Source organism: Cavia porcellus, unplaced genomic scaffold, assembly GCF_034190915.1.
Source record: "Cavia porcellus strain 051 isolate PalLab524CR breed Dunkin Hartley unplaced genomic scaffold, mCavPor4.1 scaffold_7, whole genome shotgun sequence".
Lineage (NCBI taxonomy): Eukaryota > Metazoa > Chordata > Mammalia > Rodentia > Caviidae > Cavia > Cavia porcellus.
Window position 1 is genome coordinate 90,434,775 of NW_026947490.1, and position 23,289 is coordinate 90,458,063.

At 35.3% G+C, this 23,289-nt stretch overlaps 1 protein-coding gene across 6 annotated transcripts in view; it reads left to right on the plus strand.

Moving 5' to 3' along the window:
- Positions 1 to 23,289, plus strand: part of Grik2 (glutamate ionotropic receptor kainate type subunit 2) — a 611,950-nt gene that overhangs the window by 368,604 nt on the left and 220,057 nt on the right. The gene's annotated exons all lie outside the window — the stretch shown is intronic.

Genomic DNA, 23,289 nt, shown 5'->3' on the forward strand with positions numbered 1-23,289 from the left:
ATTTGGTATAGTAATTGGAAAGTATTTGGTTTTATAGAGGTCTTTGTATATTCAGCTTATAATCACTTTTTTATTTAAAGAAAAAAAAACAAAAAAGATTGAAATAATACATACTTTCAAATAAAAAATAAACAGTAAGAAATCACTAGTTGATAATTACATATTGTCTTCTTATAAATAGTTGTTCAAATTACAAAAGTGAAGCATACAGAGTGGACATTCAAACAGCGAGACGGCAAACAGTTCTGTTCAACTATCCAATAAAAACTTAGTAATACAGTTATCAACGCTATGCACTTAAACATACATGCAGTTATGTCCTTTAGAGCACTTTCTTTTCCTCTCTTTTCTACAATAGCAATTACACATTGTGGGTTTTATTACTCCTACATTTCTTATTCCTTTTTACACTAGAGACCCAAATATAAATACGATTCTTGTTTATTTCACGAATGAGAACAGCCTCATGTTGTCTCCATTTGACTATGAAGTATCTTTAAAATAAAAAGAAGATTATCCTTTTTATAGCCAAGTAATATACCATTGTATAAAAATATCACATCTTTTTCATCCACTCTGCGGTTGATGGCATTTTGGTTGTCTCCAAGATTTAGCTGCTATGAACATGGGTGCACGTATATCACTGTGATATGACCTTTTCAGTTTTTCTGGGAAAAAACCCACGAGGGGAATAGCTGGGCTGAATGGAACTTCCAATCCTAGTCTTCTGAGAATTCTCCATACTGATTTCCATAGTGGTTGCACCAGTCTACACTCCCACCACAGTAGAGCAATGTTCCATTTTTTCCCGCATACTCGCCAACATTTGTTATCAGTTGATTTCTTGAGGGCAGCCATTCTTTCCAGAGTGAGATGAAATCTCAGTGCTGTTTTAATTTGCATTCCTTGAATGACCAGTAATGGTGAACATTTCTTCATGTATTTATTTGCAATTTGTATATCTTCATTTGAGAATAATGTGTTCATCCCAGATGCCCATTTTTGGAGAGGATCTTTGAATTTGGGGGGTTTGTTGTTTTTCAATGCTTTATATGTTCTGGATATAAGTTCTTTGTCTGAGGGGAGGCTGGCTATAGTTCTTTCCCTTCTGTGTGTTTTCTTTTCACTCTGTTGGTGATTTCTTTTGAAGTGCAGAAACTTTTCAATAATATGAGATCCCAGTTGTTGATTCTTTGAAGTGCAGAAACTTTTCAATAATATGAGATCCCAGTTGTTGATTCTTTGAAGTGTTTCCTGTGCAGTTTGCGTTTTGTTCATGAATTATCTGCCTAACCCTATGTCAGAAGACTGCCTACTTTATCTTCCAGTAGATTTAATGTTTCTGTTTTAATATTTAGGTCTTTGATCCATTTAGACTTTAGTTTTGTACATGGCGATAGACATGGATCTAGTTTCAGTCTTTGGCATGTGGAAAGCCAGTTTTCCCAATACCATTTATTAAAGAGTCTATCCTTCTTCCAGTGAACATATTTACCCCCCTTTGTCAACTATCAGGTGACTGAGTGTCTTCATAGTTGTGCTTGCATCTTCTAATCGGTTCCATTGATCCTCAGGTCTGTTTCTTTGTCAGTACCATGCTAATTTTATTTCTATGGCTTTATAGTATAGTTTTAAGTCAGGAATTGAGATGCCTCCTCCTTTGCCTCTGTTGCCCAGAATTGCCTTTGGTATTCTAGGTTTCTTCTGTTTCCAAATGAATTTTAGTAGTATTTTCTCTAGATCTGAGAGGTATGTTAATAGTATTTTGATTGGGATTGCATTAAATCTGTATAACAGTTTTGGGAGTATGGCCATTTTCACAATGTTGGGTCTTCCTAGCCAAGAGCAAGGAATATCCTTCCATTTTCTAATAACCCCTTCAATCTCCTTTTTTAGTGTAGCATAATTTTCAGTATGTATGTCTTTTACATTCTTAGGTTGATTCCTAAGTATTTCATTTTTTCAGATGCTATTGTGATGGTGATATTTCCGTAATTTCTCTCTTGGTGAGTTTTTCATTTGTGTACAGGAATGTTACTGATTTTCGTGTTGAATTTGTATCCAGCTACGCTGCTGAATTTATTACTTCTAGTAGTCTTTTAATGGAGTTTATAGTTTTTACTATATTATATGTATAGTATCGTGTCATCTGCAAATAATGATAATTTAACTTCTTTTCCTATTTTTATTCCTTTTGTTTCTCCCTCTTATCTGATTGCCCTGGCTAGTGTTTCCAGTATATTGAATAGGAGTGGTCATAGTGGACATCCTTGTCTTGTTCCTGATTTTAAATAGAAAGCTTTCAGTTTTTGTCCATTTAATATAATGTTGCCTGTTGGTTTGTCATAGATGGCCTTTATATGATTGAGGTAGACACTGTGTATCCTGAGTTTCTGAAGGGTTTTTATCATGAACATGTGTTGGACTTTATCAAAAGCTTTTTCTGAATCTATTGAGATGACCATTATGGTTTTTGTTTTTGGCTCTGTTGATGTGGTATATTACATTTATTGATTTGAATATTTTAAACCATCCCAGCATTCCTAGAATGAATCCCACTTGGTCATGATATATAATCTTGATGATTTGCTGCATTCTATTTGCCAGTATTTAGTTGAGAATCTTTACATCAATGTTCTTTAGTGAGATTGTCCTATAGTTCTCCTTTTTGGTTGATTCTTTCTCTGGTTTTGGTATCAGAGTAATACAGGAATGATTTAGGAGGGATTGCTTCCTTTTCACCTTCATTAAAGAGTTTAAATAGTATTGGCATCAGATCTTCTCTAAATTTCTTATAGAATTCAGCCGTGAATCCATCAAGGCCTGGGCTTTTCTTTATTGGCAAGTTTTTAATCATGTTTTCAATTTCAGTAGCTGATAATGGGGTTATTCAAAATTGCTATATTCTTGGCTAAGCTTTGGTAGTTCATATGTTTCTAGAAATCTGTTCATTTTCTCTGTGTTTTCCACTCTGTGAGCAGAGATTTTCAAAGCAGGTATTTATGATCTTTTGAATTTCCATGGTATCTGTTGTAATTTACCCCTTTTCAGTTCTTATTGCGTGAATTTGGGTTTTTTCTTTGTCATTATAAGGTTAGCAGGAGGTTTGTCAGTTTAATTTTGTTTATTCTCTCAAAAAACAGCTTTTTGATTCATTTTTCTTTTGCGTTTCAATTGCATTGATTTCTGCTCTAATCTTTGCAGTTTCCTTTCTTCTATGAGCTTTGGGTTTAACTTGCTCTTCTTTTTTCTAGAAGCCTGAGATGAAGCATTAGGTTGTTTATTTGTGCTCTTTCTCTTTTCTTGGTATGACAATTTATTGCTATACATTTGCCTCTTAAGATCGCTTTCATTGCATCCCACAGGGCGCAGTATGTTGTTTCTGTGTTTTCATTGAATTGTAGGTATTGCTTTATTTCTTCTATTTCATTTGTAGCCCACTGGTTGTTCAAAAGGTTGTTAATTAATCTCCATGTTTTTATGCAGATTTTGCAATTTCTTTTTCCATTAATTTCCAATTTCAATGTACTATGGTCAGATATTATGCATGGGATAATTTCAATACCTTTGCAGTTACTTAAGAATGTTTTATGGGATAACATATGGTCTATTTTGGAAAATGTCCCATGTGCAGCTGAGAAGAATGTATATTCTGATATGGTTGGGTGGAACACTCTGTAAGCATCTACTAAGACCAGTTGCTCTGAGGTATGATTCAGTTCTACTATTTCTTTGCAGACTTTTTGCCTAGTTGATCTATCTCTTTGTGACAATGGGCTGTTAAGTTCCCCCATTATGATTGTGTTCTTATGTAGTTGGGTGCTCCTGTATTTGGTGCATATATATTTATATTTGTTAGTTTTTCCTCTTGAATTTTTCCACTAATGAGTATATAGTGACCTTCTTTATCTCTTTTAATCATTTAGGTTTGAAGTTCATGTTGCCTGCAAATAGAATAGTTACCCCTGCTTTTTTCTGAGTTCCTGTTGCATGAAATACTGTTTTCCATCCTTTGACTTTTAATCTATGAGTTTCCTTTTGGGTTAAATGTGTTTCTTGTATATAGAATATTGTGGGATCATGTTTCTTGATCCATTCTGTCAACCTGTTTTTTTTTTTTTTTTTTTTTTTTTTTTTTTTTTTTGTCTTTTCCTTTTATCGGTATCGGGGATCAAACTCACGACTGCCTGCTTGCAACAACCTGTTTCTTTTGATAGGTGAATTGAGGCCATTTAGATTTATGGATATCATTGATATGTACTGACTCGACTTTGCCATGTTATGGTCCAGTTGTCTGCTTTCTTTTTTCCCCATTGTTTAGCTGCATGTCCTACCTGTTGGTTTCTTTCTGTTGTTGTTCTGGGGATTGTGGTCATTTCTATCTCTATCTAGTATGTCTTTCAGTACTCTTTCTAGGGTTTGGTGGTTTGGTGGAGGTGAATTTCTTCGGTTGTTCTTTGTCATGGTAGTATCTTGTTTCTCCATTAAATTTGAATGAAAGTTTTTCTGGGTACATCAGTCTGGGTTGAAAGTTGTTTTCTTTCAGGGCTTGAAATACCTCACTCCAAGCTCATCTTAGCTTGAGGGTTTGTGCTGAAAAGTCTGCTGTGATTCTAATGGGCTTTCCTTGATAGGTGAGTTTTGTCTGTTCTCTAACAGCTTCTAGTACTCTGTTTTTATGTCTGAGATCTTAATTATTATATGTCTACGTGTACATTTATGTTGGTTTTGACTGTTTGGCATTCTATGTGCCTCATTTATGTGACTATCAGAATCTTCCCCATGTTTGGAAAATTTTCTGCTATTACTTCTGTGAATATTTTAGTTAGGTCATTTACATTGACTCCTGCATATTCCCTGATGCCTGTTAATCTTACATTGTTGCTCTTGGCATCATATTGAAGCTGCTGGATTGTCATTTCATGCTGCTTTGTTATTTTTAAAAGTTCTATCCTTTCATGATCGCTAATTGTGATCCTGTCCTCAAGGTCCTAAATCCTATTCTCAGCTTCATTTAAATGGTTCTGCCAGCTCTGAATAGATTTTTTTTTGTTTGTTTCTTGGATGTCTCTTTGTTTCATAAATTCTGCTTGTTTTCTATATTGTTATTCAAGGTTTCAATCAGTTTCCCATGCTCCTGTACTTTTTTCTCTATTTCTTCTTTAATTGTGCTTATCAACGCCTTTACTAAGGTTGTTATTTCTATCTTTACTTGGGAGGTTACTTTAATTTCATTTCCTGTAGAGCCTGATGGAGTTGTTTCACTTGCTATCCTTTCAGAGATTTCCAGTGTGTTACCTTTGAAGTCCTCTATTTCAGGGTCTCCTGTATTGCTCCTGGTGGACTGGATGTTTGAGATTGCATTTTTCTTTTTCATTTTGCCATTTCCCCTTTCGAGTTAATATTTGGTCCTTCAGTCCCATGAATGTCAACTGTTGGTAGTATGTAACTAGGGGTACAGTGTAAGGTTGATATTTGTCCAATTGCTGGGTCTCTCAATGAGCAGGTGAGCCCGTGAGCCCTGACTTCCCCCTACAGGGCCTGTTGGTGAGTCCTGTACTCTTCCTGGGCTGACAAGCCTAGTAGTATGGATGTAGGTCAGCTTTTAGTCCTGGTGTTACTCTATCTTCAGGTTATTCCAGGTCACCAACTCTCCCTGTCTACAGTGTTTGTGTCGGCTGAGGTCCCACTGTGCCCCTATTCTGTGCCTGTGTGTCTCATAAGCCCTTTTCATTTTCTCCAAGTTGGGAGTCCTTATCGGCACACTCCTCACCCTGCCAGATGTTTTCTGTGTACAGGAAGAGGTCACCCACACTCTTGCCAGACTCACCAAGGTCTTACAGTTGGTTGGAGAGAGCTTTACTGCTGGCCCTGTTTACCCACTGTACATCTGTACTTTAGGGGCATACTCACCACCCTGACTGGAGCCTGCTGAGATCTTCTGTTTGAGTGAGGCAGTTACTGAATCTTCCTTCGAGGTAGCACAGTTAACCCACTGTAGTGCAAGGTTCTGGGAGAAAGGATGTGAGCTGAATCTCTACAGCAGTATTAGGCCCAGGGGGCAGGTAGTGTCCCTGATGGGCCAGCAGATGTCCTGGGTCCAGGTGTCTGCTGGGTGCAGGCCAAGGTCCCAGGGCAGTGTGGCATTCCTCAGTGCTGACTGGAGTCACGCAGGAAGTGGGCCTCTGCATGGGCCTAGGTCCGAGGGCAGCAGGGTTCCCCAGGGCCTGTGGGAGTCATGCAGGAAGCTCTAGGCAGAGATGCAGGCCAAGGTCCCAGGGTGGTGTTCCTCGGTGCCTACTGGAGTTGTGCCTATTTCCGGGTTTTGGGCGATGCTTCCTTGGTGCTTGGGGAATCCTTATACTGGCCACTTTTGGCTCCCGAGGCAGACTGCTTGCAACTCTGGCTCAATGGGTATGGGCCAGTTGGGCCCATGGGGACTCCCTGTGTCCTTTGATGATTTCAAACACAAGGAGTGGCCTTGTGTTTGGGAGTGGGAGCAATGTTCTAAGATATTCCATTGCACTGAAATTCAACCAACACAGGCAGTCAGGGCCTGGGACTGGATTCCGGGCCCTGCTTGCTGCTTGGAGGTGACTGGTGTGGCCTGGTTAGGCCCACTGGTACCTCCCGCGGGTCTTAGGGTGATTTCAGACACAGAGCATCGTCTTACCACCCTGGGGGCAGAGTTCCAAGTTTTCCTAGTAGTTGGATTTCTACTCTTGCACGTGGTCAGGGCCAGGGACTGGATTCTGAGCCCTGCTTGCCTCTTGGAGGTGGCTGGGCGTCTATAATCACTTTTGTTTGCAAAGACTTTCCTATTACGAGTTGGCGCCCAAAAGTGTTAAAAATGCAGGTATGTTTTTATTGATGTTCCATGGTCAAGTGAAATATCTAAATTAATGGATTTGAAGTAAACTAGGTATGAATATGAATGTCAAATGTCACACTGAAGTATTTTGTTTGATTCAGTTTTAAGGAGTTTGAATGAAATATAGACAAGGAATTTGGGTATGTACTTACGTTAAGAACATTTTATTATAAATTTGCCTACATTTGTATTGGATACTTTTATAAATTTTAGGTAGATTAATTGAAATTTATATGTAAGCAAATATTTTAATAAGAATTTAAGAAAATTTCTATTTGACTCTGATAAATGCCTTAAAGATAAAATACATTCCACCTAGCAATGCAATAAAAATCACAGTTGAGAACTGACTAAGGAAGCTGAGCCAGAAGAATGGCTCTCTTAGCTTTAGAGATAACAGCATAGTTGAGTGATGACTCAAATGACCCAGACAGAGAAGCACAATTTTTTATAGTGTCACCCAAACTGGGATAAATGCATCAGAACTTATTAATGACTCAAGATGATAGGATTATTACTTCCTGCCTATGAGAGTTCAGGTTGTTCCTTGGTCAAGAATATCCAAAGTCGAAAACATTCATGAGCCAGTCTCTTTTGGACAATACTTGTTTGTACACAAAACTAGTTTTGATGATGATAGAGTTTAGTTGGCTTCTAAGTCCATGAACCCACTGTTTACTTAGGCTGTCATGAGCTAATTTTGAAATACCCAGTTCACTAAGATGAGCTTTGACCATTACTCAAATTTCAACACAACGCATAAAAGTAGTGATTTCTTCGTGTTATTATGGACTCACTCTTATTTGGAATCCAAACAAAAAGCACCAAAATCTTGTTTTGGAGTCAAAACAGAAAATAGTAAAGACAATTTTGCTCATATTTTAGTTACTGTATATGTATATAGGATATATCTGTTTCCAAATACATGTGACCATCTATCATGATGAAAGGTAAAACTACAGGCTATGTGTGTTACTATGAAATTTCCAGTTTTTGTAGTCACTTCTGAAAATGAAAAATTTGTTTTGTTAATTACACATAGTACTTTTACTCAAAAGGTAGATAACATGTAGCAATGAAAAGCTGCCTTTTCAAGGATTTAACTAAACAGTGAATGAATATTTCTGACAAATGTATAGTCAAAATTAGACTTTGAATAATGCAAAATTATTGGTTAGCATAATTGAGTCATTTCAAAAGGAGTTAATAATGTGAGGAAAGTTATTATACAATATTTGACTTAATAACTTTATGTATATTCACACACACAGATACCCACAATGGGTGATGAAGAGGGTTATAGAACTAACATGCTCGATTTGAGTCGTAATTTGAGTTCTAGCGCACGCTACTGCAATGTATTAATTATTATGTGAGTTCAAGAAGAGAATATCCTGGGATAGTGTTTGGAAAGACCCTATCACTGGAAAAGACTTCGATATGAGGCCAAGGACTTGTAATTATTATAAATGGAAGCCGGGTATGGATAATCAGTGACAGAACACAGGAAAGCTTTGATGAAACCACCAGCAACGCTGTTACTTCAAGGACTACTGAAGCATTGCTAGTATTTTTTAAGGTGAATTGAAGTAGCTATAAGGAAAGACACTCATGATAAATCTAAGATTGGAGAAGAAAATAAAAATGGGAAGAATAACAGTAAAAAGGCATCAGCATGTGTGTAGATGAAGGAAGCTAAGGGACTGACACTGGAGGATGGTGAGTTAGGAAGAGAAGTAAACTAAATCTTCACGGCAGATGTTTTCAGGATCCCTGTAAACCAGTACTCGCAGACATCAGCCAAAAAATAGAAGTTAACGTTTGTAAAGTTTTAAGAATAATTAGAACTACCATTTTGGCACACTGTATTTTGAGTTTGTAGGAGTAAAATGCTGCTCAATAGCAAATGGTTCTCATTTTTAAATCAGTAGAATATTTAAAGGGTTCATAGTCCAGATAGAATTGGACTCACACCCCTCCTCTGGTATTTACTATTTGTAAGCAAGTTTCTCAGTCTCTCTAAAACACCATGTCTTCAACTGATAACATCAATAGCAGGATCTGTCTCAGAAAGACTAATGTGTCTTCTTGATGTTGTATTTTCTGAAAAATATAGTTATTAATCCAAAGATGACAGTGACAGCAATCCTACACGTGGTAGAGCCCATGGATTTGGAGAATCAATAAAGTAGGAAGACTTGCAGTGTAATCATGAATTTATCACAATAAAATATGTGAAATTCATCTCCTACCCAAATTTTCTTTTCCAAATTTCAAACCTCAAAAATTTTGGGGACCACTGTTTCTTTTGAACAATTTAAAATAATCATGTCATAGTGCCTCCAAGAAATGGAAGTATAATCTTTATAGGGACTGTTTAGAAACTTTAACTGCTTTCAATTCTTAGTTTGAAGTTCATATTGTCTGCAATTAGAATAACTAACCCTGTTTTTTTCTGAGTTCCTATTGCATGGAAGATTGTTTTCCACCCTTTGTCTTTCAGTCTCTGGATTTCCTTTTGAATTAAACATGTTTTTTGTATACCATGTTGTTGGATCTTGTTTCTTGATTCCATCTGCCAGTCTGTTTCTTTTGATGGGTTAGTTGAGGCCATTTACATTGATGGTTATAACTGTTACATGTTGGTTTATTTTTGTCGTGATATTTTCCTGCTATTGGTTCCCTACTGTTCCCCTTGATTTAATTGCTTGCCCTGCCTGGTGGTTTCTTTCTGTTGTTTTTCTTGAAACTGTCTAGAATATCTTTCAGTACTTTTTGTAGGGTTTATTTGGTGTTCATGAATTTCTTCAGTTATTGTTTGTTATGGAAATACCTTATTTCTCCATTAATTTTGAAAGATAATTTTGCAGGGTAGATAAATTTGCATATATATATGTATATATATAAATTTCCATAAATATATATGGATGGATTGGAAGTTGTTTTCTTTCAGAAGTTGAAACAACTCACTCCAACCTCTTCTTGGCTAAGAGTTTGTGTTGAGAAGTCCTCCATGATTCTGACAGGCTTTCCTAATAATCTTTTTCTTTTCTCTAACAGCTTTAGAATTCTGTTCTTGTGCTAAATTTCTGGAACCTTGATTAGTATATGTCTTGGAATAGTTTTACTTCCGTCATGGGTGTTTGAAGTTCTATATGATTATTTCACTGAAGACCTTTTTATGGCCTTTTTACTGTCTCCAGCTTCCTCATAGACTCTGAGCCCCTTATGTTACTGTTCCCTGCTCATCTCTTAGGCGCTGGATTGATGTTTCATGGTCTCTTTCTGCTTTTAAGATGTCTTTATTTCAGAGTCCCTGGCTGCAATTATGATTTCAAAGTATGAAATTTTATACTCTCTTTCCTTCAATCTTTTGCGTGTGCTTTCAGTAGAAGTTTGAATCTCTTGGATTTCAGTTTGATTCTATTTGATGGACTCCACGTTTTTTCCTATGCTGGGCGCTTTTTATTTCATCATTTTTCTAAGCTCATTATTCTTTCATCTGTATCTTCTCTAATGTCTTTGATGTTAAGCATTATTTCTTTCTCCCTGAGAGACTGTTTTCTCTATACCTTTTGCACTTGTTATTTTCACTTCTGTTATCATTTCAGAAAGTTCCAGTGTTTGGCTTCCAATTTCTCTATCTATTGAGTTCTGTGCTTCTCCTATTTGGCTGAGTGTTTGAGCTTGCATTTTGCTTCTTCATTGTATCACTTTCTATTTGGTCTTTTTATTTCATTTTCTATCTTGATGCTTGCCAATTTCTTATGATAGACAGCTTGATAGCTTTATCACTAGTGTTGAGGCCTCCCTAAGAATGTTCTTCAGGAATGTCCTGTAGATGCAGGTCATTCTTTTTTTTTTATGTATACCAGGAATCGAACTCAGGACCTTAGACTTGCCAGGCAGGCACTTGTGCTGCTAAGCTATATTCCCAGAACTGTAGGTGGTTCTTTTTTTTTTTTTTTTTTTCTTGGTGGTACCAGGGATTGAACTACTACCTCACGCTTGCCAGGCAGGCACTTATGCCGCTGAGCTAAATCCCCTGCTGTAGGTGGTTCTTTATGGCCATCCCAAGAACCTACCTTCCCCACTTGTAAAGGTGCAAAGTTAGTATTGGTTTCAGCATCCAATCCTTTGGTACTGGACTGTGGTGTTCATGATGAGCCCATATAATCACAGTGTTACTGTACAGTGGTGATAACATGTATGACATCCTGGCTAAAGTAATACAACAGTAGTAACAGTAACTTCAAGGGTAGCTTAACTTCTGACAAATAAAAGATGACATTCAACCAGACAGGGAAAGGATAGCCAATGAAACAAATGAGGGACAACAGAAGTAGTCAGTACTGGTGTTTGCAGTTCTGTGAGTGTCTGTGTCGGATCCCAGAGATGTGCTGGGGACTGCGCTGATTTGGCCGCTGGATGTGAGGGCTGGAATTGGTCTTCTGTGGGTCTTAAGAGCCCCTTCTTCATTTCCTTTTTATATGTATGTGGTACACAAATAAATAAAATTTACCCACATGAGAACAAGTAGAAGTTTTCAAAGCTGACCGCAGGAAGAACGCACAGCACTGCCAGCCGCACTGGGGAGGGTCTGCAAAAGCTGAAAAGCATTTTATAGTGGAAAAAGGAAGCATGACACCCGAAGGATGTGTTTGCACTGGACATGAGGAAACCAGAGCGGGTTAGAGAGACTGCAGCCCTTCGGGGATACGTCTGGAGGCCACGTTTGATTTTCTCCGATTGATCCTGAGTTGGTTGAATAGTAAGATATAAGGAAGCTGACAGTTACAGGAAGATCTACTTATTGTGTTCAGATTAATGCAAAGGCTGTGATTTGGTTTCTACAATAGTTAATCCATAAGCTCTAGGCAAAAATTTTACTGTCATAGCTGAGCAGACTATTTTTAATTTGAATATTGTGTGCCAGTAGAAGTACTGAAGTGTTTTAAAGAAAGAAGAAGAAATCATAAAAATAATAAAAGTAAATAAAATTGATCTCTGAAGACATATAAAAGTGTCTTCAAAACCGACGATAAAATGAGAGGAAATTTTATGGAATATGTAACCAGGATGTGATTCATCTTTGGAAATGGTTTAGCTTTACTTACATAATTCTCTGAAGCTTAGCTATGGGCTTAGGAAAGATCAGTTTCTGGCAAAACAAACTGTGTGACCAAAGGCATAACCTGTTACCAAGGTTCAAAAATGCTTGAACTGTAACTTTAAAAGGGTTCAATTTACCTCAAAAATAGCTGGAAGTGTTCTTACACAAAGTAAGACTGAGTTAGTGACACGGCATTAGAACGGTACATTTCCCTTGCAAGATGAGTTTGCTGAGGGGTCTTTTTAGGAAAATGATGATTTGTGCTTAAAAGAGTATTACAAGGAGCCATAATGCAATAATTAAATTAAATAACTTAGCTCCATCACATGATTAAACTGCCATGTAGTGTTGTGTGCTATCACAATGACTTTGTGTGTTCTCCTCCCACATCATCTCTCTATAACACTTGAGCCATAATTCTAGTGAATTTATAAAGACAATATTTGCTTCTAAATTGAGGTATAAATGAAATTTTTTTGCTATGCCTTTCTATAATTTTTCTAGTTGTTTTCTATTCTGATTATTTTGTGAATATACTTATGAATTTGATATTTGTATTAAAATACACAGTGGGCAATAAAATTCTATCTTTTAAGTAGAAAGTGTTTAATAATCATCTTTGCAACTGCAGTTCTTTAATATTAAAATAATTGTGGAAAACCATAAGGTTATCACCAATAAATTTCTATGGCCAGCAGTAGTACTAAAGGAACTGGAACTGTTTGCTTCAGCAAAAATTCATAATAAAACCTCAGCCTTTAAATTATCTATCCTTGGAGAAAACCTTTAAAATAAAAAGTGTCCAAAATTGGACATGTAATATAGATTATTTGATTTCTATACAGTACAGATGCTATAAATTATTTAATATATAAATACATATGAAATCCATAAATGAATAATTTATAAATAGCATTCAATGAGTGTATAAATAACACTTGTACATAATATAAAGCATTATTGTCCTCAGTGCAAAACTGAAAAATATTTAAATTTGTCTAGCTAAGTGTGATGACACATGAATGCAATTCCAGCATTCTGGAGGCTCAGACAAGAGGACTGACCTGAGTTCCAGGACAGCCTGGGCCACAGAGTTCAAGGTTAGTCTGAACTAAATGTGAGAGCCCATCTCAAAAACTTCAGATAAACAGACAAATAAATAAATAAGCAAAAGGTTTTAATTTGTCATAAATTTCAAATAAAGTTTCATTTCAACTTTTAATTTCTTTCTAAATAGTCAGTCCTTATTTTGTATCTATCAGTATATAAACAAGTCTTAGTAACGCATAGACCTTTTTTTGGGACTAAAATATTTTTATAATATGTGAGGAAGATAATAATCAGTATTAAAACCATGCCTACCTGAATTTTGAGCATATATGTCCAAGAATAAAGAACATTTTCAAAGTTCTTTTTGAAGAATTTTATAGATATTTTTAATGAAAAAGTGGTAATTTCTACAGAAATCTTTATTATTGAACTTTTTTTGCCTGTAGAATCCTGTCCTCATTAGTTCCCTATCAGAAAGGTGTCTGAATACAATTTACAGTTTTCAAAAGTTATCTAAATCTGAAAATCTACTGGAGATAGGTGAGAGATGCTTCTTTCACAAGTTTCTAGATACCTGAAGCACGGGGGTTTTTATCTTTCTTCTTGATGGCATGTAATACAGATCCCCGGTCCCCATGGCAACAACCAACTTTCCCAGGAACTGAGATTTCTATTCCTTGCCTGTAGGAAAGCCATGTTAGTGGTGATGTTAACCAGTAATTGCTAAGCCAGTCAGAAATGTGTTGCTTGCTTTTCAAAATCAAAAAAATATACCCTAGGCTGTAATACAATCTTTGGTGATATTAACCTTTTAATTTATCTAACTGTTACATAAAACTTATCATGCCCTCTTTTGAGAACTACACTACCATTTTTGTTTGACTGTGGTTTTAGAGTTCTTATTGTGCTTGATAATTTTAAGCCTTCAAGATGTAGAATCCTTAACAAGGCTGTTTTGAATGATGTTTATTTTCAGGATTGTGTGAAGACACACAATTTTTTGTTTTGGTTCACAAGATTTCTTGTTTTGGTCCATCATGGAATACCAAAAATGGACTTCATTCTTTTGATTACTGATTTTGAATTAAAACATGTATTAAATACAGAGGTAAAACACTGAGTTAACTTCAAATCTAAACAAATGAGGAATATATTTTTGTCCTGAGAAATGGTCCTTAGTTGAATGTTTGTCTTACTCAAGAACTTTTAATTTATAGATTCAAATTTTACTTAAAAATTAATTAATTAAATTAATTAATTAATTTAAATTAATATTATGACTGAATTTGACCTACAAAAATGAGTCGTAATGTAAAATACTTGTATTTGCATGAGTCATTCCATTTCATGATCGTATATTTACCTACTGTCCACATATTAGCCCTGTAACTCTCACATGATGAAATCAGAACCCTGAGGAAACTGGTCACTGCTTGCAGGAATCTGATCACTGAAGTCCCTTATATTCTGTCCCTATAAGCTCACCTCGAAGACGACCAGTTCCCGGTGAGCTGCACTGTGTGCTGAATCTTCACTGGCAAGCAGCATGGAGGCCTTGCTAAGAAATATTTGCTATTTTCCTTTGAGAAATTAGCTTTTAACCCTTACATGCTGTCATTTTAACAATGGAACAGAAAACTATTAAACTTGATGTTAGTGATTACTGAACGGTAATGAAATTAACTATCTCTGTTATTTAAATATTCAACATTTGAAACAGTGGGGACAGGAATAATACTGTCTCTAAATTCCCATTAACACAGAGCAAGGAAATTTCAGTGTTGGCCAAACACATTTCTGTACCCATTATTCATGTCCTGCAGTGCCTGGAGAAACCTGTTGTTGAATTAATCCAGAAACAATGGTTATACCAGTGACTAGAGAAATGAACAGTTCACAAGTGGGTATTGAATCAATAAGAAAGAATATACAATTTTAGGATTGTATCTCTAGTTCTGTGAAGTGTGTTATTGGTATTCTGATCAGGAATGTATTAAATCTGTATTACAGTTTTTGAAGAATAATTTTCACTAAATTGGTTCTACCTACCCAAGAACCAGGGATATCTTTCCATTTTCTACTGTCCTATTCGAACTCTTTCTTCTGACTACTGTAGTTCTCAGTGTAAATAACTTTTACTTGTTTCATTACATTGATTCCTAAGCATTTGGTTTTTCTTGATGCTATTGTGGATGGTGTAGTTTCCCTAATTTCTCTCTCATTGATTTTGTTATTTGTCCACAGAATGCTATTGAGTTTTGAGTGTTGACTATGTATGCTACTGAATTTGGGTACTAAATCTGGAAGTTTTTTGGTATAGTTTTTGGGGTCTTCTATGTAGAGTATCATGTCATCTGCCGTTAACGATAATTTAACTTCTTTCTTTCCTATCCTTATTCCTTTTATTTTTCTCTCTTATCTAATTGCTCTGGCTAATGTATCCAGAGCTGTATGGAATAACTGTGGTTATAGTGGACCTTCTTGTCTTGTTTCTGATTTTAGAGTACAAGCTTTCAGTTTTTGTCCATTTAGTATAATGTTGGCAGTTGGTTTGTCACAGATGGCTTTAATCAGATTGAGAAAAAGACCTTTTGTTCCAATATTCTGTGGGGTTTTTTTATATAACACATTAATAGAACCAAGGACAAAAGCCATGTGATCATCTCAATAGATGCAGAAAAGGTATGTGATAATAAAATTTTAAACAGTAGTAAAATACATATTACTATACTTGCCTTAATAACTATCACAAAAGAATAGCTCACTGAAATCTGACGAGTCAGGTCAAAGATACAGCTCAGTGGCACAGCACCTGTGGCAAATTCAACGTCCAGAGTTCAATTCGCAGTACAATAAAGCAAAACAATGACAAAAAAAAAAGATAAAATAAAGGAGCAAGGTTAAATATAGGATTCATGGGGAAAACATAAAATACTCATTTATGAGCTGTTATAAGGAAACCCACGAAGTGGCTGGGCATGGTGGTGCATATCTTGAATCCTAGCACTTGGAAGGCTAAGGTGGAAAGATTGTCATGAGTTTGAGGCCAGCATGACTACAAAAGTAAGACCCTGTCTCAAAAACAAAACAAAAGGAAAATAGCATAAAATAAAGCGATAGCCCATAAAATGAAGGGATGTGTTAAAAGTCAAAATTTAGATAGTAATTTATCACCAAATGCTAACTCACAAATAATGAAGCAAGATGAGCATGATTAATTATAGATACTAAAAGTTTAAGTAAAAAGATTTTATTAGACTTGACATAGTTATTTCATAACAATAAAAACACTGTTTAGAAATAAAGACTTAAGTGTCTTAAATATTTAAATAGCATACAATTATGCAAATAAATTATTATAAATAAAACATGGATTGTTAGAGAGATAATTGTCTTATGATAACTATTATGAACTATAAAGGAGAAGATAAGAAATAGAGCAACAGTTCTCCAAGTTATTTGGCAACATTTACTAATAGTCTTAGGAATACTTATTGTCTGGGCTCAGTAGTTCTAATTCTAGGCATCTATTTTAAAATTATAAAATGTGGGTCCAGGATTTAGCTTAGTGGTGTAAGCACCTGCCTGGCAAGAGCAAGGTCATGAGTTCAATCCTCAGTATCAAAAAATAAATAAATGAATAAATAAATAATAAAATTCAAGACCAAATATTTATAAATAAATGCATGTAGTAAAGCCTTATATGGCAGTGATAGTAAAAGCATAGTTTGTTCATATGATGTTCATATTTATGTGCCCAAAAAAAGTATGAATTTGACCCATGTTTTAATACCAGGAGGAAATTCTCACAGTAGATGTACAAGTAAGATTTGATGATTGTCATAATGATTGTAACACAAAATAAAAGGCAGTATTAAAACATCAATAGCTTTTCATAAGCTAAAAATAAACTAACCAAGAAGAACTTAAGGAAAAAATTTCAATTCAAAATAGCTTCCAAAAAAAACAGAATACCTATGGATCATCCTAACCAAGGAGGTGAAAATTCTGCTACAGTAAAAATTACAGAACCTTGAAGAAAAAAATTGAAGATGACACTAGAAGATGGAAAGACCTCCCATGTTCATGAATTTCTAGAATATTGTTAAAATGACCTTATAGTACACAGTGATCACAGATTCATTGCAATCCTCATCAAAATTATAATTATATTCTTCATAGAACTAAAAACAACAGTAACAACAAAAAAACCCATAACAACACTAGAAACAAAAATGAACTAGAAGAGCCAAAGTAACCCTACTAAAAGAAGGGTGGAGGCATCACAATACCTGATTTCGTTTGTACAGCAAAGATACGCTAACAAACAGTGTGGCACTCATACAAAATATAAACCAACAGAGTAGAGGAAAGGACATAGTAACAAACCCACACAACTGTCGCTTCCTGATTTTTGACAAAAGAGCCAAAAATTATTGTTTTAGTCATTTTCTTACTGCTGGGGCAAAATACCCACACCCAAACTTAGAGGAGGAGAGGTTTATTATAACCACAGTTCCAAGCACCTCCAAGGCAGACATGGGATGCAGAAGGATCTGGTGGAGGAAAGCTGCTCACACCACGGTGCTCAGGAAGCAGAGGAGAAAGGAGGAGCTGAGCAGAGAGATGTGCCCTTCCCGAATGGCGCCTGGGGACGCACCTCTAGCCAAGAATCCCCTCCTAACAACAAAGCAGCGATAGCACCCCCATAACCAACTGCCTTCTACAAGGCCCGTCTCTGAGTACATGAGGCTTTGAGGGTCGATCCTGGTCCAAACTTCAACACAAGCTGGAGAAAACATGGGCTCTTTAACAAACAGTGTTGAGAATAATGGATACTCATATGTACACGATAGAAGCAGCATTTGATCAGCTGTACAGTGCTTTGGTATATCCAAAAGAATTAAAAAATCAGCATACACAGGGGCACTTGCATGCTCAGGCTTATATCAGCTAAATTCACAATAGTCAAGATGTTAACTAGTGGAGGTGCCAATTACAAGACGAAAAAGTAATTGCCTATTTTCAGATTTTGCGTTAAACAAAAGATATAAAAATAAATCAATCTCAATTGTGAATCCTTCCACAGATCCAGGATTAACCGCAGCTTATGTTCTGTGGGATCCCTTTCAACTCATTTATCACTCCATGTTCGTGCCTGGCACAGTTCTCATCATAACCGTGCAGCCATGATTCTGACAGGTGTTTCACACTGGCTGGGTTCTCCACAGGACGAGCATTTCTGTCATGTGACAGGCATATAGGTTTTCTATGCTACAGTCTCCTCATTTGCAAAGGAAAGACAATATCACCATTAAACTATTATGGTAACTTAGTGAAAAAGTCAAAATAGGTCCGGGAATACAGCTCAGCAGTGCAGTGCCTGCCCGGGAAGTAAGTTGGATTCTTGATACCAAAAAAAAGTAAAAATAATATGTTTATAAATGTTATACTCATTTAAATAAACGCTATTTGTGTCTCCTTGTGTCCTCTAAATCAAAAAATACTGAGTTTCAATATTCATGATGTATTTTTATTATGTTCATTTTTATTGTATCATCTTGTATCATCTTGTTACACTGCCCTCTGCCTCATCTTTTTCATTCCTTGTGTAATCACAGTTTTTTTCTACTTTAATCTCTTTAGTTATTAAATTTCACGTATTAGGAAGTGCACACAGTATTGCCTTTCTGACTCTAACGTATTTCAGTTAACATCATATTTGGTTCCACCCATTATCCTATGACGGTTTCATTCTTCGTTATGGCTGAATTATACTCCCTTGATAACAATAATTCCTTACCTTTTACAACAAGAACAAATTTAAGAGCCAAACAAAACACAAAATAAAAATGAATAAATTCATAACTTTTCTACAATTCTTTGCATTATGGGAGTACTTTTATATTTTATAGCTAATTCAAACCTTATAATTAGAGTAACTTCTAATTTATTATCCAAAAATGTTACATTTTTGTACAAAAAAATTTTGCCAATATTTATACAAGGTAGACACTTGCAAAAAAAGTTTCATTAAAAATGTGGAACATTAATACATCAAACAATCGTGTATTGCTACAGTACTTTGATATCAAAATCCCAATTTTGAAGTAAGAAAACAAAATACAAAGAGGAGCTAATCAGGGATGAAGGCTTGCCCACCCTGCAGAAGACCCGGGGTTTATCTTCAGCCCCCTCAGCCCTTCATCATGATTCCTGTCATTATAACAAACAAAATAAAAATAAAGCATTTTCTCAACTTCAAACATGTTCTCTAGGAATCGTACAATTTAGTAATCTACAAAATGTTCATTGATTCCACATTTTAAAGCCACCAAAATATTAAAATGTGATATTGGCAGAAAATCTGAGATTTATGAATGGTAATAACTAATCCTGTAAATTTAGGAAATTGAACAGAAGGGTTTACACTATCAATGTTTAGCCACTTTTTATGCTTTGATTTTGTAACTTTAACAACTATTTTAATACATTATTAATGTATCAACTAGCGATTTTATGATGTTAATTTTTTTTGAATACTGTATTCTACCTTTTTTCTATTTTGTTTTTTTTAATTTTATTTTCTTTCGTTTGATAAAAAAATAAATTTTCAATTCCTCATAGAGGAATTAAAATAGGAGAAAAGTAAAGAGAGGCTTCTTTCAAAGTGTAGCTAATAAGAAGTATATAATTTGGTTTTCATAATTGTTGGCTTAGATTTAAACTAAGAAAGAGAAGTTCGAAGTGGGTTTTTGCATAAATAAAACATTTCCATGGCCCAAAATTCCAATAAAAATATGCAATATTATATTTCTGATAGACTTTAAAGATATTTTTGTATTTTCTCTAGAGAGTTAACAATTCAATTGACTAAATATAGACATATATAAGATAAATATGATGATATTAAATTTGGTTAATAGAGCACTCTAATATTTTAACTTTTGACAAAATTTTCCACAAAAAATATGCCAGAATATTCTAGTTTCCTCAAGGAATACTACACAATAATCTTAACTTTTTGATCTTTATATTATCCTCAAATTTTGCATGAAAATTATGTAAAAAAATTTCACTTTGTACTCTGGTAAGGAAAATATACTAAGGGCAGTGGCATGGAATGCAGTGATGCTCTCACCATCTAGGCAAGCCATCAGGGCGTGTGAGGAGCGAAGACTACAGCCAGGCATCGTCTTCACGGAGTTTTAGGCCAGTGTTGCAACAGAAGCTGAAAATCCGGGTGGAAAAATATCTGAAATTCAATAAAGGGAACTATAAATCTTGAAACAATATATTTGCCAGTAGGTTACTAGTCCCAAAATTGATTGTCAGGATTTTCATCAGTGGTACGTACGAATCGTTTTCACAATACATAGCATGTTAGCTACTATTAACTTTTTGGGAAAAAATAACCGAAATTTTGAATTGATAATTCCTCCTCATCCTTAAATTCATGATCTGAGGCAACGTGGAAATTGAAAGATACCCCACACAACACCTTTGATTACAAAATCTGTGAACCAGAAGAGTCTGAACTTAAAACTGATATTTCTGATTTAACCATCTATATTTTTTGCAATGGGATTTTCTGGTTGAGCAAATTAATTTTGACTATATTCATTTGTTTAATTTGGAAAGTTTATTAAGTATTTCTGCTTTCAGTGATCTTTTCTAACAAATACTTAGTTACTACTTCCAAAACAACCCACGTTATTTTAACTAATCAAATTATAAAAATACTGTTAATATATAATCTATTTCTATAATGTTACTATGATTTCTATACTTTTATAGAAATATATAATAAACATAATATCACAATGGCAAAACAATTATTCCAGTTAAAAAATAAGCACATGCTACATTCACAGACATAAATATTCAAATAAATTTGACTACCTTATTTAATGATATTAAAAAATTTAGGAAATTATGGATTGTTATGATAGGCTTCTAAGCTCGCACTCTACCACTGAAATAATGCAACTGACAGGAATTAAATAAGGATATTTATATGCTAACTGAACTAAATTACTTAGTCAAGTTTTTTGCTTGTTTACTTGTTTGTTTCTGTTTTGTTTTATAAAACCAATCATGTAGGGTGATATTAAGTGAAACGGGGTGTTGCTTATAAGAACCTGTTTTAGAAAATCTACAGACTTGATTATGCTTGAGGGTGTCGTGAGGTACACAGCAGAAGTCAAGTTGTGTTTGCCGTTACGGTGGCTGGTAGAATATTATGTCAGAAAATCACAGCCATGACATTAATGTTAGAAGGAGGGAAATGAGATCAAAGAGAACACACGAGAAGTGCATATTAACAAGAGACCAGGCAGTCACGCCAAAACACCACCCGCAGGTGTGCGTTGTTTAACCACCAACGCTTGTGTAGGTCAGCACACATTCTGATTTTGCACCCCTGCCTCCTTTTCGAGCTCCCCAAAAGTCTCTGTAATGGCCCTGTTATTGCCTTAGTGGGGGTACATAGAAAATAAGAGGAATTAATCCTGATATTTCCCAAGGTGGCTAATATGCTATATTATTCAAACAGCTAGAGGAGAGGAGCTTGAAAACACAAAGAACTGATAAATGTTTCAAATATGGAAATGCTAATTACCTAGATTTATCATTTCACATATGGATCAAATTACCACACTGCCCCTAAATGTGTACAGTTATCATGCATCAGTTAAAAAAAAAAAAAAAAAAAAAGTACCTTCTCAGCCCCAGGAAGCTCTAGGGGTGGGGAGACGGATGAGTGCGGAGGAAGACGAAGCAAAGATCCTCACAAGGTGCTGCATCAGTTGCTGACAAATGAACTCATGCTGTATGGCAAGCGTACAGTTGTGGGGGGAAAAGATAAAAAAGTACCTGCTACAGCAAGATGTAGCCTTGAGCCTCACCAAGGAATTAGGTCACAATTGTGGCAACATTTTATACTCAAAAAAAGTGGAGAAAAGGAAAGATTCACCTTGAGATATCATGAGATTTATAAAGTGCCTGGCTTTGTACAGACAAATCTTACTTCTGCCCAACCATTTGGTACACTGAACTTACCTTCTTACTGCTAAAATTTTGTTTTCCTGATTGACTTGAATCAAGTTGAGACTGTATTTATGACATTGTGATATTCATGATCTAAGATAAAGAATTTCACTGTCCATTAAGTAATTTAGTTTGAGCAGGAAGAAGAAAGAAAATGATTTTTTCCTCACTGAATTGACTTTATTTTCTCTACACAAACATCAGAAACATAGTTTTTAATGGAAAAAGAAAAATTAAGTCAATATGAGAAAATGTGGCTAAAGAATTTTAAGGCCTCATTAACAAAAGATATTAATATTGAGTCCCTTGTAATCTCAAGAAACATAGTGTCTTAAGATTTCTACTCTTGGCTGGGGGTTTAGCTCAGCGGCATAAGTGCCTGCCTTGCAAGCAGGCAGTCGTGAGTTCGATCCCCGGTACCGATAAAAAGGAAAAAGACAAAAAAAAAAAAAAAAAAAAAAAAAAAAGAATTCTACTCTTATGCTTCAATTAAAGGGAAGATATCTTAATAGTATAATAAAATCATGCAAATGAAAAAGTTATCAAAAATAGATACAAGAAAAATAAGACGATATTATTATTTGTTAGGATAAGATTGTACTACTAAGGTCTTTGTTAACATATTTGGCTACTGAGCTTAAACCAGTGTTAGGATTAGAAGATGTAGACACAACTACAAACACACTCAGCTACCTAATCTTTCACAAATAGACCAAGTGTGTTTACTGGAAGAAAGATAGCCTCTTTAACAAATGGTGCTGGAAAAACTGGCTCTCTCCATTCATGTGCTGGGAGAGAAAGTCACTAGAAATCTTAAAGACATAGGTGCAGGCAGAGTTCATGAACCAAACCCAGACTGCAAGGGGAATACTTTAAAGAATCAACAATTGGGATCTCATCTTACTAAAAAGTTTTTACACCGCAAATTAAATCACTAGCCAACTGAAAAGGCAACATACAGAATGAGAAAAAAAATTAATTTTTCCTCAGAGGAAGGATTTTATCTAGGATATATAAAGAATTGAAAAAATCAGACCCCTCAAATCCAAAGACCCAATTCAAAAATAGTCATCTGAAAGGAATACACAGTTCTCAGATTAAGTGACACAAATGACTTACAAATATATGAAAAAGTGTTCAACATCATTGGTCTTTCCAGAAATGCAAATTAAAACAACACTGAGATTGCATCTCACCCCAGAAAGAA